Genomic DNA, 14,548 nt, shown 5'->3' on the forward strand with positions numbered 1-14,548 from the left:
AGAACACTGGAGCGGGTTGCCATTTCCTTCTGCAGGGGATCTTCTCGACCCAGGGATCGAACCCTCATCTCCTGTTTGGCAGGAAGATTCTTTACCACTGAGTTACCTGGGAAGCCCCACAGCAATGTTAGAAGCCACATATTCCAGAAAGAATAACAACACAATGGAAGTAACCTGGATCTACAAATAAGGTGTTAGAGAAATACTCAAGAAAATCACCTGATACGCATTCAGAACACAGAAGACAGTATTTTAAAATACTATTTTAAAACACAGTATTTTACTTAAAGTTAGAATCTGGCACAAAGTAGAATGTCCCTTCCTAAGATCCAGATATCCTTTTTTATCTCCTCCCTATCAAATAACACAAAACACCTAAGATACTAACTACTCACCTGAAATCACAACCTAGACTGGAATATACCCATTTCATTCTTTCTAACTGCTATATAACATACATAATTTATTTACTGGCATTAAATTCATAGGGTCCACAAGCACAGAGCCTGAGGTGATTCAGTTATCTTCCCCTCAAGTAAGACAAGTGAAAAAAAGAGATGAAAGCAAAAAGAAGAAAGGAACTCTAAAAAAATAAGCTGATCTTAGACAGCATGGAAAAGGATTTCTTAGAAAGCAGTAACTATAATGAAGATGCGAAGCATTTCACATGCTATCTTTTTTAGCAAAAAAGCTCAAAGGATTTTGGACTTGATCTTGCTATTTCAATACACGTGTGGCTGTTTGAGAAAACTAGTAATTCTCTCATAATATTCTCTTTGAAGGCACAAAAGAGCAGGATATAATTATGTGTCCCGATGGACTGCTCACTTGACTACACCCTGGAATAACCCATGCCCTTGGCAAAGAATAGAACATTGATATTGTACTTCACAGAAAGAAAACAGATTCCGCATTTAAGTAGTCATTGTATAAAGTCAGGAGAGACAGCAAAACTATCTGTATGTATATCAAAATTCAATACCAAGAATAACATTTACCAAGAGCCTAAGCATTCTATTCCTCTATAAATCTGGTCATTTAATAAAATAATCTTCACTTGCTTAATCAGAGTAAGAGTCGGACCATTTTATATTTTTTATTAGTCTTTAGCCAGGGTAAAGAAAACTTCTCTCATAAGAGTTCTGCTACTCTGTACATTTGAGAAACTGGGCAGCAAGAGAGACTACCTATAATGTTTTCTAGACCTTAACCTCCCATGACTTTTTGAAATTCAACAAGCAGAAGACCCTTTAATAGTGTATTGCATTTATATCTGTTTAAAGGTTAACCAGTGCATACACATTCAGCACACAAAGTGCCAAAAATAATAACTTAGATCCCAAAATGAGTGAGCTTCTTATACATATAAAATTGCTTGCAAAGGAGAAAAACAGACGAATTAACATAATTCCTTCTTTCCTCAATATACTTGGCAGCAGAGAACAACCCCCCACTGGTAAAAAGCTGTTCCATCTGCCATCCTATTGCAGGAACAGCTCGCTTTCTTGGAAAGATGATTTATGGGATAACCAACTCATCTTTCATTTCTGAGGGGTGGAAGACTGGGTAGGGAGGTTTTTGTGGCGAATGTCCACTGGTGAAAACACCTAAAAACCAGTACTCCGAACCAGTGAATTATCAGCAATCTGCCTTTTTTTCCCTGCTAACCTCTTTAAAACATAAGGTTGTTATTCTTATCTGAAGACACTGAAATGCTAAACATGATTTATTAGAGTTGTGTACATGTATCAGAGATTCTTTAGTACGATAAGTGATCATTGCTATATAGCAATAAGGAAGCATCAAGATGGAAGTAAACATCTTATTAATTTTCAGACATAGACAAGGAGTAGATAAGATGCTAGTATCATACCCCAGCTTTTACCCTCCAGCATGTTAATCTGTAGAGGATTGGTAGAGGACAAAACAAAAAGTGTTTAAATGGTTTGACTCAAATCTCCTTTGTACAAATATGACAGAGCTGAATTAGGGTACCAGATGTCCTGACCCTCAGATATTGAACTACACTGTAGACCAAGGCATCTCTTAATTTACTAAATTCATATGGATTTTCAGGAAAGTAATTGACAGAAGTTACTTTCCTTCCTCCTTCCTATCATTCTCCCTTCTGGAAAATCAATTAGAAATGAGCATCATTTAAAGCTTTACATTTGAATGACTCAAAACATTTTGATATACTTTGAGGTCATATAATTTGAAGGAGTCTTTTCTCTATATGTGCAACAAAAATATAATTAAAGAACTTGCTAAACAAATAAATATTTTACTTTGTTTTTAAGAAAAATAAAAAGCAGAGGCAAAATAGTATTGTTTTCCACTGTTACCTTTTTAAATAAGACAGTAAACTATAATACCTATCATCAATCCAATAATGATGATTGTGCAAATTCCTGCTTCTATGGCTTCATGACCTTCAGAATTACAATCTACTGAGAGTAAGGTTTCAGAAACCATTTTAAGACAAGGTAAATCTTTGGAACAATTATTCCATTCAGTTTTACATATGCATTTTAATTTTTCTACTTTATGGCTCCATTAATCTCTCATTTCAACAGCCCCCATTTTTAATTAAAGTACAAGATTTGCAGATCTTATTTTTATTACTGATTGATACCTTCACTAATGGTTTTTATTTTATTGTGAACTTCAAATGCACTTATAGTCTCAGGATGAATTAACACACTAGCAACTGACTGAAGTGAATGAGCAGGTTAAGCACAGTAAGTGTCCCCGAAGGAAGTCTCAAAAACATTAAAGTATAAATACACAAACATTTTAGTGTCATTCACAGGGAAACCTCAAGGTACATGAAAACAATGAGGAATAGTTAATAAAATGGGCCAACCTCCCTCCGTCCCTCTGTTCTCTGCCATACTTGCAAGGAGGTACTTGCATTCCCCAAACACCCTTCCACTCTCAGGGGCAGAATCACTGGAAAATCCTACTATGTCTCCATCCTATACTTGTTCCCCAAAGAGGAGAAACAGAATTGGCAAGACGCTAACTTTAAGCAAGTCATGTACTCAATTTCAACAGAGGTAAAAATGCTAAGGTAACACTTCTATGTGGGTCTGTCCCTGGGCTCTTTCCCTTCTCCAGATGAGGGAGGCTTGGATGGATGAAGCAAAGTCCTAGAGCGCCACCCCATCTCCTGCATCCCAAGGCAGGAAGGACACGGTGGCAGTACAGGGCATGCTGGGGGTGAGATTACCAGTTAGAGGGGAAGTGACGTCAGGTGGGCTCACTGGTTACCAGGGAAACCAGTAGATGGGCACACTCCCTCACCGCCCCTGTGATGAGAACCATCACTAGCTAGGTCCTGGGGCAGGTATCTAAGAAGGTCAGTCTTACGTGTAGGGTACAAGTGAAGCAAGGCCCAGGTCAGGAAGGAGACGCAGATAAAGTCATACGGCAGTCATTTTGAGTGGCCTGACTATACCCCCGATAGTCCTTATTTTCCTAATTTGTGAAATACAAATAAAAATACTACCTCTTAAATTTGATTATGACGTCGAAAATAGTATGTCAGAATAGCATCAGGCAATTAATAAATGAATATATTAATATTTTATTGAAGGTGAAGGTGAAAAAAAGCCGGCTTAATACTTAACATGTCACAAACTAAGATCATGGCATCCAGTCCCATCACTTCATGGCAAATAGATGGGAAAACATTGGAAACAGTGACAGACTATATTCCTGGGCTCCAAAGTCACTGCAGATAGTGACTGTAGCCATGAAATTAAAAGACGCTTGCTCCTTGGAAGAAAGGCTATGACAAATCTAGATAAGCTTATTAAAAGGCAGAGACATCACTTTGCCTACAAAGGTCCTATATAGCTAAATCTATCATTTTTTCCAGTAGTCATGTACGGATGTGAGTTGGACCATAAAGAAAGCTGAGCACTGAAGAACTGATGCTTTTAAACTGTGGTGTTGGAGAAGACTCTTGAGAGTCCCTTGGACTGCAAGTGATCCAATCAGTCCATTCTAAAGGAGATCAGTCCTGGGTGTTCATTGGAAGGACTGATGCTGAAGCTGAAACTCCAATACTTTGGCCACCTCATGTGAAGAGCTGACTCATTAGAAAAGACCCTGATGCTGGAAAAGACTGAAGGCAGGAGAAGAAGGGAGCAACAGAGCATGAGGGAGTTGGATGCCATCATCAGCACAAAGGACGTGAGTTTGAGCAAACTCTGGGAGATGGTGAAGGACAGGGAAACCTGACATGCTGCAGTCCATGGGGTTGCAAAGAGTTGGACATGACTCAGCAACTGAACAACGGTATTAATATTTTAGATGCTGTTGTTACCATGTGGTAATCTTACCATAGAAAACCATTTTTCATTATTATATTGATATTCAAAAACACATTTCCAAGTTTATACTAGGAAAAAGAAATCTTTAATATTGTGAATCTGGTTTTCATTTCTCACCTTACCTATTAATTGTTTGACACTGAGCAAGTCATTGTTTCATTACAAGCCTCAGTCCCTGCATCTAAATACTTTAAAAACTGCATTACTTTGCACACGAGGCTTCAATAATGGATGTAAAGTGGTCAGCACAGAGTAAGCATTAAACAAATGTTATTTCCTTTCCCTCCTTCCCTTGACCAAAGGAAGTTCATTTTGAGTTCATTTTGTTTTCTTTATAGCAGAAGATGGCCATTGAAAGTTTTAGCCCTTGGGCTTTAAAGATTGATGTAGAGACAGAATTTCTTTGTCCTTTAGGGTAAGGTTCCAGAAAATGGTTGCACACTTGGAGAACCGGGAATTGACTGGAAGGGGGTACCAGGGAACTGTCTAGGGTGGTGAGAATGTTCTGAACTTGGTTTTAAGTGGTAGTTATCCAGTAGTATGTATACTGTCAGAAGTCATTAAACAGATGGCTTAAGAGGTGTGTATATTTCATGTTAATTACATCTCACTTTTTTTTAATTCAAGCTAATCTGAGAGCCAGAAAATCAAAACACTTTATGGAAAGATACTGTACATCTTTTCTTTTATGAACCACATATTATTAAACAATTTTAGAAAAAAAGTAGGAAAGTTTACATGGAAATCTAGATGCCCTACTTTTCTTTAAAAATCAGTCCTAAAGGAAATCAGTCCTGAATATTCATTGGGAGAACTGATGCTGAAGCTGAAATGCCAATACGTTGACCACCTGATGCAAAGAACAGGCTCATTTGAAAAGACCCTGATGCTGGGAAAGATTGTAGGCAGGAGGAGAAGGGGACAGCAGAGGATGAGAAAATTGGATGGCATCACTGACTCAATGGACATGAGTTTGAGTAAGCTCCAGGAGTTGGTGATGGACAGGGAAGCCTGGCATACTGCAGTCCATGGGGTTGCAAAGAGCCAGACACGATTGAGTGACTGAACTTAACTGAAAGACAAATAAAAGAAAACCTTTTAGAGTCTCCCCAGACCCTACCAACTCTAGCATTTCCTACACCAACATACCATACTTTTGTGAACCAAATTCTCACTGATATTGTAATACAATCTACAACAATATATAATACAGTTGCTTTGTTACTTTAGACTTGAACTTTCCTCAGAAGGGGCATGAGATACTTTATAAATTCCAGAATGATATAATAATATAGAAATTTTAATACATGAGTATTAGTATTTCCTAATACTGAAGCTCCAAATGTAGATTAAAACTCACTTTCCAAAGAAAATACTCACAATTTAAGTGCTGGAACTAAAGTATGGGGGCTTCCCTAGTGGTTAGTGGTAAAGAATCTGCCTACAATGCAGAAGACACAGGTTCCATCCCTGGGTCAAGAAAATCCCTGGAGAAGGAAATGGCTACCCACTCCAGTGTTCTTGCCAGGAAAATCCCATGGACAGAAGAACCCGGCGGGCCACAGTTCATGGGGTGACAAAAAGTCATCAGACACAACTGCAGTGACTCAGCATGGACACTATGCCTTGTTTATTATAGACTTCAAGTAACATAGTTGGAAAAAGTTATTTGTAAAATCTGCTGTTTCAAAGAATCAATGGTTCAAATTATTCCTGTGAATGGTTCAAGTGAGGCACAAGGCTTATGACTGATAACAAACACTAGTTGTTTGATCTTGAATAACAGAATCTGACTTCATACTTTAACAATTTAATCTTGCCTCATAACTTAGTACATAGGACCCAGAACTGTGCTTTTTTGACTGAAATTTGAGCCAAAGACAAAGGATTCTAGGGTAGGCACTGGTGTTCCACTGTTGAAACTCATTCACCGCTAAGCCTACCAGAATTATTTCAGGTGATTTTTAAGATGGGAAGAACCTCCCTATCAAAATTCCTTTGCTCTGGGATTTTCCATAAACACTCACTGTATTACGAATCCTGAGATTTAAATCAATAAGACACCCAGGGAAAGTTATACCAAGGTCCTCTGGAGCTTGTTAAAACAGAAATGATCAGAAACGTGTTATTACAAGGAAGCACTCACCCTTCCGCTATGTGCACCACACACACACACAATTTCTAACATGAAAATCTGAAAATTTTAACCAACACAAGAAGAGGAAAACACTAATTAGTATACAAAAGCCAAAAAACATTCAAAGCTACCAAGTGTGAGCAGGCAGAAAGTGACCTCAGGTATAAAACTTAAAACTTAAAAATAAATGAATAAGGGCTCCTCACTGCCTGTTACAATTCACGAGTTTGTTTTTCAATGGCATAACCTACAGGAGGGGTGAATTATTTAATCACTTTACCAAATAATATAAACAAACAAACTGGAAGTCCCAAGACCTCAAGAGCACAGGGAGTATTTCACCTACAATAGAACAATGTCTGTTCCCTTGAGAGTTGCACAACTACTGGATTAAAATCAAATGCATTTCACTACAAAGCGAAAAACAAGGAGTGAATCAATTACATGAGGGCAAAAGCAATCACACAATGAGGGCTTCACCACTATGAAAGCAGCAGAAAGAGCCAGGCAGCAGGGCTACTGCACAAATACTCTACAATTAGCAGCAGCGGCTACACAAACAACATTGTAGCTCTCATTTACCTGCAGAGTCTGCCACATCTGTGCGCAGCAGCCACAGCTGCTACCCAAGGCACAGAAATGCACGTGCTCACACCCTTGAAAAAACAAGCTATCTATTATCATCTGCTAATACTGAACATAATGCCTTGTGAAGACAGTAAAGATTCTGTGCTGCAGTTCAACTGGGATTTCTGCAAGACTTAACATATCTTTATTTTTCATCACATCCATGTTTTATGTAGCCATCCAAGATCGGTGTACACTCCTCAGTATTTACTAAATTAAATGAGGAAATCAAACTGTACTAGGTAGTTTGTACAACCATGCATAAAATTCACTACTGTAGTATATGAACACAGAATGACTTACTTTAAAACCCTGAGAAAGAAAGCTCTGTTAAACTTAAAAATCTCACATTATAGGCATTTCATGATGCCACCTGAAATGGAAAAAATGTATAAATATCTAATTAATTTTTTTTACTACAAAAGTGTAAGACTCCTAACAATCAAAGGAAACTATAGATTTAGGCATATAACAGTGTTCTTCCAGAAACAGTTTCTGTCATAACTACTTTCAGATGAAAATCACACATAGGATCATTTAATATTAAATTTGCTGGTGAAGAAAAAAAAAATCAAATTTATCAGTATGAATAACTATCAACATTAGATAACATTTCCCATGTTCAGGGCACCATTCTAAATACTTCACATACACTGTTATTAATCTTTAAAACAACCTATGAGACATTCTTATTATTCCCAATAACCAGATAAGGAATCAGAGTTACAGGAAGAAGTGATATTTTCCCCTAAGACCACACAGCATGTAAAAGCTGTGTGTGTGCTGTGTGCTAAGTCATTTCAGTCATGTCTGACTCTTTCCAACACTACGGACTGTAGCCTACCAGGCTCCTCTGTCCAGAGTATTCTCCAGGCAAGAAGATTGGAGTGGGTCACGATGCTCTCTTCCAGGGGATCTTCCTGACCCAGGGATCGAAGATCCAACCTGCATTTCTTATGTCTCCTGCATTGGCAGGCAGGTTCCTTACCACTAGCACCACCTGGGAAGCCAAGGTGGCTTTTTTCAGTAAAATCTGAAGCTGGACTTCCAAAGTAGCCATTAATTTCACGAGCTCTGAGATCCTAAGTACCACACAACTAGTATATAAACTATTCTTTCAAGATGCAGATGTTTGGTGTTCTAACTCCATAAAGAAAAGTTGTAAATTTGAATAGTCATGAGTTGATATTATAAAAGAAAATTTTAACAGTTTCTTAGAATTTATACATGGTAAGGAATGTGATTCTTTATAACTTACCTTAAAAATCTATGCAATAATACAGCAACTTTTCCATTAATTAAAAAAAAAGTTATGTTGGAACCCCTTTCTCAATTTAGCACCTCTGACAGAATTCATTTTCATATTCATTACTCACTAAAGTTTCAGGGATACTGATGAGGTCCATATTACATTTCATAGTAACTGTAAGGGATAGATATGATATTTGAAAGGCTGAATATATTCTGAGCCAAGTCAGATCATGATGTGACAGAAATATTTCATAAGTATTGACAAAACAGTGGTTCTTACTTTCTTATCTATTACCAGTTATAAAGACAATTCCAGTGACAAGTTCAAAAATGAGTTAGCAATATCCTTGTCACTAGAATAAGAGTATAGTGTCTCAAAATGACTATTTTAAAAGATTGTCTTATTTACATTAATTGTTGCAATTCTGAAAGTTTGCTTTTTTTCTAAATCACATTACTTTGTAGTTATATCTCATAATCCAATATGAATAATGAGTTAGGATTTTGTTTTATGGCTATTTTTTAACCATCATCAATATGCATAATGATGTTTTGAACCTGGATAGCAAAAATATAACATTAGAGGTGAAATTAAATCTTATAAAAATTTTCCATGACTAAAGGAATTTTTGTCAGTGTTAAGCAGGGGGAAAAAAAAGACAAAGTGAAAAGTTGTTCAAGGAGAAGTAAACAATGCTTAGTTCCATAAATCATTCAGCTTTTTATAAAAAAATTCCCCAATGCCTACTTGTTAGATAAAATGTTCAAGGACAGGATGGGATTTAACCATTTGCTTCAGTGTCTCCACTGATAGCCTTCACTTCCCTATCTTTAGCTCTGTACAAATCCTCACTCTCCAAGCAAACAAGTGGCTTCAGTTTGCTGTTTCTTTATCTTTTCCCCTCATTATTCACCCTACGATTACACATCATCATGCTTTCAATAAAATCCTCCTACTCTAGCAAACAAAAATTATACAATCATATCTCAAGCACAATCTTTTACATTTTCCTCTCAATTTACATACACAATAATATCTGGCACTTTTGAGTCTTATCTATTTTAAAGAAAACTTCTTTAGACCAAGGATTACAATATAATCTTTGTATTATAATCTAAGAGTAAAGGTGATAATTATGCACCAGTGTTTAAGCTTAATAGATATCTTCAAACTAATTTCTAAGCATTTTGTTCTTGCTTCTACCAGCCTTTACCTGTAAGCTTCTGAAGGTCAAATTCTAGACTGCCTTCACAAAAAAATGAAACTAAAAAAGCTCTAGCAATAAGCCCTAAAGTTTATTATGCAAATATTTGCTAAACTATTTATAGATTATAATTTTTAACACTTTTCATATTGTTAGTATATTTTGGTTGCTGTTGGTATTTTTGATTTACCCTCATCAAGAGAAAAATTGAGATTTGTCCTTACTCCTAATACTCAAAAGAAATCTCTCTTTCTCTTCCAAAGTTGCTTATTTGGCTATTTCACCACTAGGGGAGTAAATGGAGGCCAAGTATGAAAAGGAATTATCTATTAGTCCTTTTGGGGGAAAGAGACATTTTTACACCAGTTAAGATAGTTGTAAGTGAATTTAAAATATTGACACAAGATTGACAGCTGCTCACATTCTGCCTGAAAGGTTTACTACTGGCATGAACTCCTAGCAGCTGCTTGTTTGAAACGTGAGAAAACATTTGGACAGTTAGGATAGCCTGATTTTCCCCTTAAAATCTGTTTGGCAAAATTTCCTGGCAGTTAATTTGATCCTGTGAAAAAGCTTTTTTAAAAAAAAAATAAAAATAAAAAGTGTTCACATATCTTCACAAAACTTGTTTTGCCACTATAGACAGTATTTTTTAAAGTGGTGTTTTAACCTCACAATCTTTTTATGCTAATACTTTTCATTTAGTCAATAAAATTGCAAAGGGGATGGCAAAGTAAGTAAGTTATTATAATAAAGTGATTAGATGGCTCATAGTGAAATCTTCTTAAGAGATTACCAGTATCTTCCATGGAAGTTAATTTTCTTACACAACATTGAGATGAGAACAGAGACCATGATCTACAGCTTTATCAATAAGTGAGTATGTGCCAAACTGATTCAGTAGTGTCTGATTCTTTGCAACCCTGTGGACTATAGCCTGCCACGTTCCTCTGTCCATGGGATTCTCCACGCCCTCCTCCAGTGGATCTTCCCAACCCAAGGACAGAACCCATGTCTCTTATGTCTCCTGCATTGAAAGGCAGGTTCTTTACACTAGTGTCACCTGGGAAGCCCCTGATCAATAAATACAAAATCTTTATTAAGAAACTAACAACATTAAGATTTGAGGACTCGTGGAGAAGGGCATGGCAACCCACTCCAGTATTCTTGCCTGGAGAACCCCATGGACGGGGGAGTCTGGTGGGCTACAGTCCACGGGGTCGCAAAGAGAGAGGACTGAGCGACTTAACTTTTCTCAAGCATTAGGGCAAATTTACAAGAACAGTTCAAAAATCTTAATTCTATAACAGTCTAGCGTAAAAACCAGCATGAGCCATCTCATTCATCCACGCACTCTGCATGAAATAGCCAGTGCCCAGGAATGTGTAATACGTGTACTCAACTTTTATAATAATTTCCTAAGCATTCCCTTTCCTGAATGGGTGTTCCTCTCTCCTTTTAACTGCTTTCTTCTCAATCACTTTCAAGTATGTCATGGCCTCTTGCAGGGCAACTCCTTATCCAAGGCAGAGCAATCTAAAGGGTACTGATTTATGATAGCTATGTAATTTACAAACTCTGCAATTCTGTAAAATTTTTTCAAAAAAGACTGTACATTAAGTTTGGCATTCATAAGTCTGGTCTATTCCAGTTTCACATTAATACCATATCAGATCTGTTTGGAAGATTTATGCACTTAGAGCATGTATATTTGTTTGGCAGATTTTAAAGCATCTGCAAATTCGTAGCAACCCTTTAGAAACATTTGCATTGAAACACTGAATGAAGGCTATGACAGCAGTAACCTGAGATTAAATGGAGATAAAATACTGGCATCATATGTGAAAATGATTTACTTGGGAAATATAACTTAAGAAGTCCTTGTATTTCAACTAAATGAGTTATTTCTTTCAAGATAAACAAAAGAAAATATCAGAATTATCCAGTATTAATAAGTGTAAGCTAAATAATTCTTAAATTTAAAAAGTCACTCTTCAGCAAGCTGCTATGCTTGTCTAATCTAAAATAGAAAACTGGATCCCAAATTTGATGGTAAATGAGACAGTAACTAAAAACATTCAAGGTAAAAATAATAATGATGTCCTGTGCTGTGCTGTCTCTTGGTGGTGGTGGTATAGTCACTAAATAGTATCCAACTCTCGAGACCCCATGGACTGTAGCCCACCAGGCTCCTCTGTCCTTGGGATTCCCCAGGCAAGAATACAGGAGTGAATTGCCATTTCCCTCTCCAGGGGCTCAATCTCTTGGCCATGTACAATTCTTTGTGAGCCCATAGACTGCAGCCTACCAAGCTCCTCTGCCCACTGGATTTTCAAGTAATAATAAAAATAAATAATAATAATAAAAGATACCATACAGATATTCTGCTATAAACACCAAAATTATCTTGGTTACCTTTTAAGAAATCACGTCTATGATATCAGATTTGCTAATGAACAGTGAAATTGTTAATTACTACATTTTTGCCAATAGTTGAGAAAATATACAACATAAATCTTTAAGGAAAATTATCCAGATTCTTAACAACAGACCTTACCTATATCAAAAAAAAAAAAAAAAGAAAAAGAAACAAGCCTTCAGGTCAACTGACACGTGCATCTAATTTTCATATAACCAAAATTGAATTTAAATTCACATAAAACCTCTCATTTTTTTTCAAGTTGATAGTAACTCAGAAAGTAAAACATTGTTTCAAAGATGTAAAGTTTTATGCAAAAGGTGGTAACATTATGCATAAATTAATGGCTCTAATTCCATGTGCCTTAAAAGCAAGTTGCCAGCAAACTGATCATCTGAGTCAGCACTTACCTCTCATTTTCTTTATTTCTAGCATAAGAAGGAAATTAAGTGAGGATGCTGACAAAAACATGGGTTTTCATTTTAGACACCAGTAAAGAACATGATCAAGGACATTTAAAATAAGGAGAACCTGACATTACACAAGAGTTCAGTGAAAGTGTTCCTGACACAGCCTCACAATGATGCTGTATAAATTAATATTTATATTTATGCTTTGCCCGCAACATATGAATTGCTTCTTCAGTGTTCGAAACAGTGATATGCCATGGAATGTAAGAAGTGACGCATCACAGGAAAGCAGAGAAAAAAGATGAAGAGTGTACAGGGTGGAAGAAGGATGGATACAAACACTCAGGTTATCATTTTAGATAATTATTTTCTTAATAATTTAATTACAAATAGATTATATCACACATTCAAAAGTAGGGTGAATGTTCAATATGTAATATGTCCATTACCACTAATGAAGAAAAGTACAAAATATATGAGTTTACACTGTTATTTCAAAATGTATAATTAGTCACATGGTTATAAATTTTTGATTGCTAACTTTTCTAGACTACGAAACCCTAAGCCAACATCTGATTAAGTTATGGTAGCCTGTAATAAATCATTTGAAGTCATTTATTTGGAAATGAAACCCTTTCTAACCTTTCCTAGTATTAAAACATATCAATCTAATCAATTTAACTTTCAACAGATATTGCTTTTCTCTTCCTGTCAAAATGTACCATGGGTTTTCTACTCAATGTAAGCTTTTTAGCTACAGAAGTAAAGAACTCTACTATTTAAGGATTTGATTTTATTATTATTTTTAATGTAGCAATGATTGTCCTGATGGTTATTATTTAGCTGAATGAATTGAAGTGAGGCTCCCTGGGCAGCTGCTGACATAATGACTGATTGTGTGCAGAGCTGAGAATGTGAACGATAAATTTTGAAAGGCCCCGGAATTTGTGAACAACAAAAGTAGCCACAGTTCCTAAAATCTAACCATTTGTTCTCCACAACAAAAGAAGACTCAAAGGCTTTTGTTTAATGAAATGATTCAAAAACAGGATACAAAGGAATTAAGGGTTATCTTTACCAGCACAATACAGGAAGCAGCTTGTGTGCCCAAGGAGATGGATCATAAATGTAGGCCGGTTAACACAGCATAGATAGTATTAATCTAATTCTATCCCCTTAATATTATTATGATACTCTCATGACAGCTTTCTTAATATCTTCATGCCTTTACTAAAAAAAAAAAAAAAAAAAAAAGAGCACATAGAAATAGGAACAATTTAAATAACTTTCACATGAACAAGTTTATGATGAATTCCAGGACATTTAATAATGAAAACATGCTCAAATTAGTTTGCAACAGACATGTCAAAAATCATTAAAAATGGGTTTTGTTTGTTTTTTAAATAGCTGAAATCCTTGGTTATAATATGTACTAACTATGTAATCTTGAGGAGCTGATTCTTCTCAAACCTTTTTCCATGCATGTAAAATGACAATTTGGAAGATTATACAAAATTCTAAAAATAAAACACATAACAGAAAGCCTGGCAAATGGTAAGTGTTTTAATAACTGAGTGGTGGTGGTAACAGTGATATATGAGTATTAAGGACCATTCTAGAAGGTATCTTATTAAGCTTTACAAGAATCTCCTGACTTAATTAAAACAAACCTTTGAAGGATATCAAAATATGACTACACCCCAAAATATGACTACAGGAGTTCAAGATATCTTACCACAAATTATACTGCTCTGAAACACTGATAAGTTTCAGCTATAGCCATATGAAAAACAGCAAATGCAGGTAGAGGCTTTCTCTGAATTTCTTTTAAATGCCTAAGGATAGATCTCCCAAGAGGAACTCAATGTCAGAAATCACTTCCTGGGAACTTCATGCCCAAGAAAGACTGACTTTTGTCACAGAATAGGAGACTAAAAGTTGAGACCACACCAAGACATACCAAAGTTTGTCGCGAACTATCATCGCCACATCTATTTTTCTAAGGGCCCGTTCATCTTCCTTAAAATCATCTATTCTCTCCAACTTGGAGATCTATATCCCCCTACCCTTTCTCTACTAAGATGGCATTCAAGACTGAATTCTAAGCCACTTCAGGGAGTTACTACTCATTTTTCTCTGGGTATCTCCTATATACACAT

General features: G+C 36.1%; 1 protein-coding gene across 5 annotated transcripts in view; it reads right to left on the reverse strand.

Moving 5' to 3' along the window:
* ADGRL3 (adhesion G protein-coupled receptor L3) overlaps window positions 1-14,548 on the reverse strand; it is a 938,528-nt gene that overhangs the window by 804,196 nt on the left and 119,784 nt on the right. The gene's annotated exons all lie outside the window — the stretch shown is intronic.

Source organism: Muntiacus reevesi, chromosome 22 (genome assembly GCF_963930625.1).
Source record: "Muntiacus reevesi chromosome 22, mMunRee1.1, whole genome shotgun sequence".
NCBI lineage: Eukaryota > Metazoa > Chordata > Mammalia > Artiodactyla > Cervidae > Muntiacus > Muntiacus reevesi.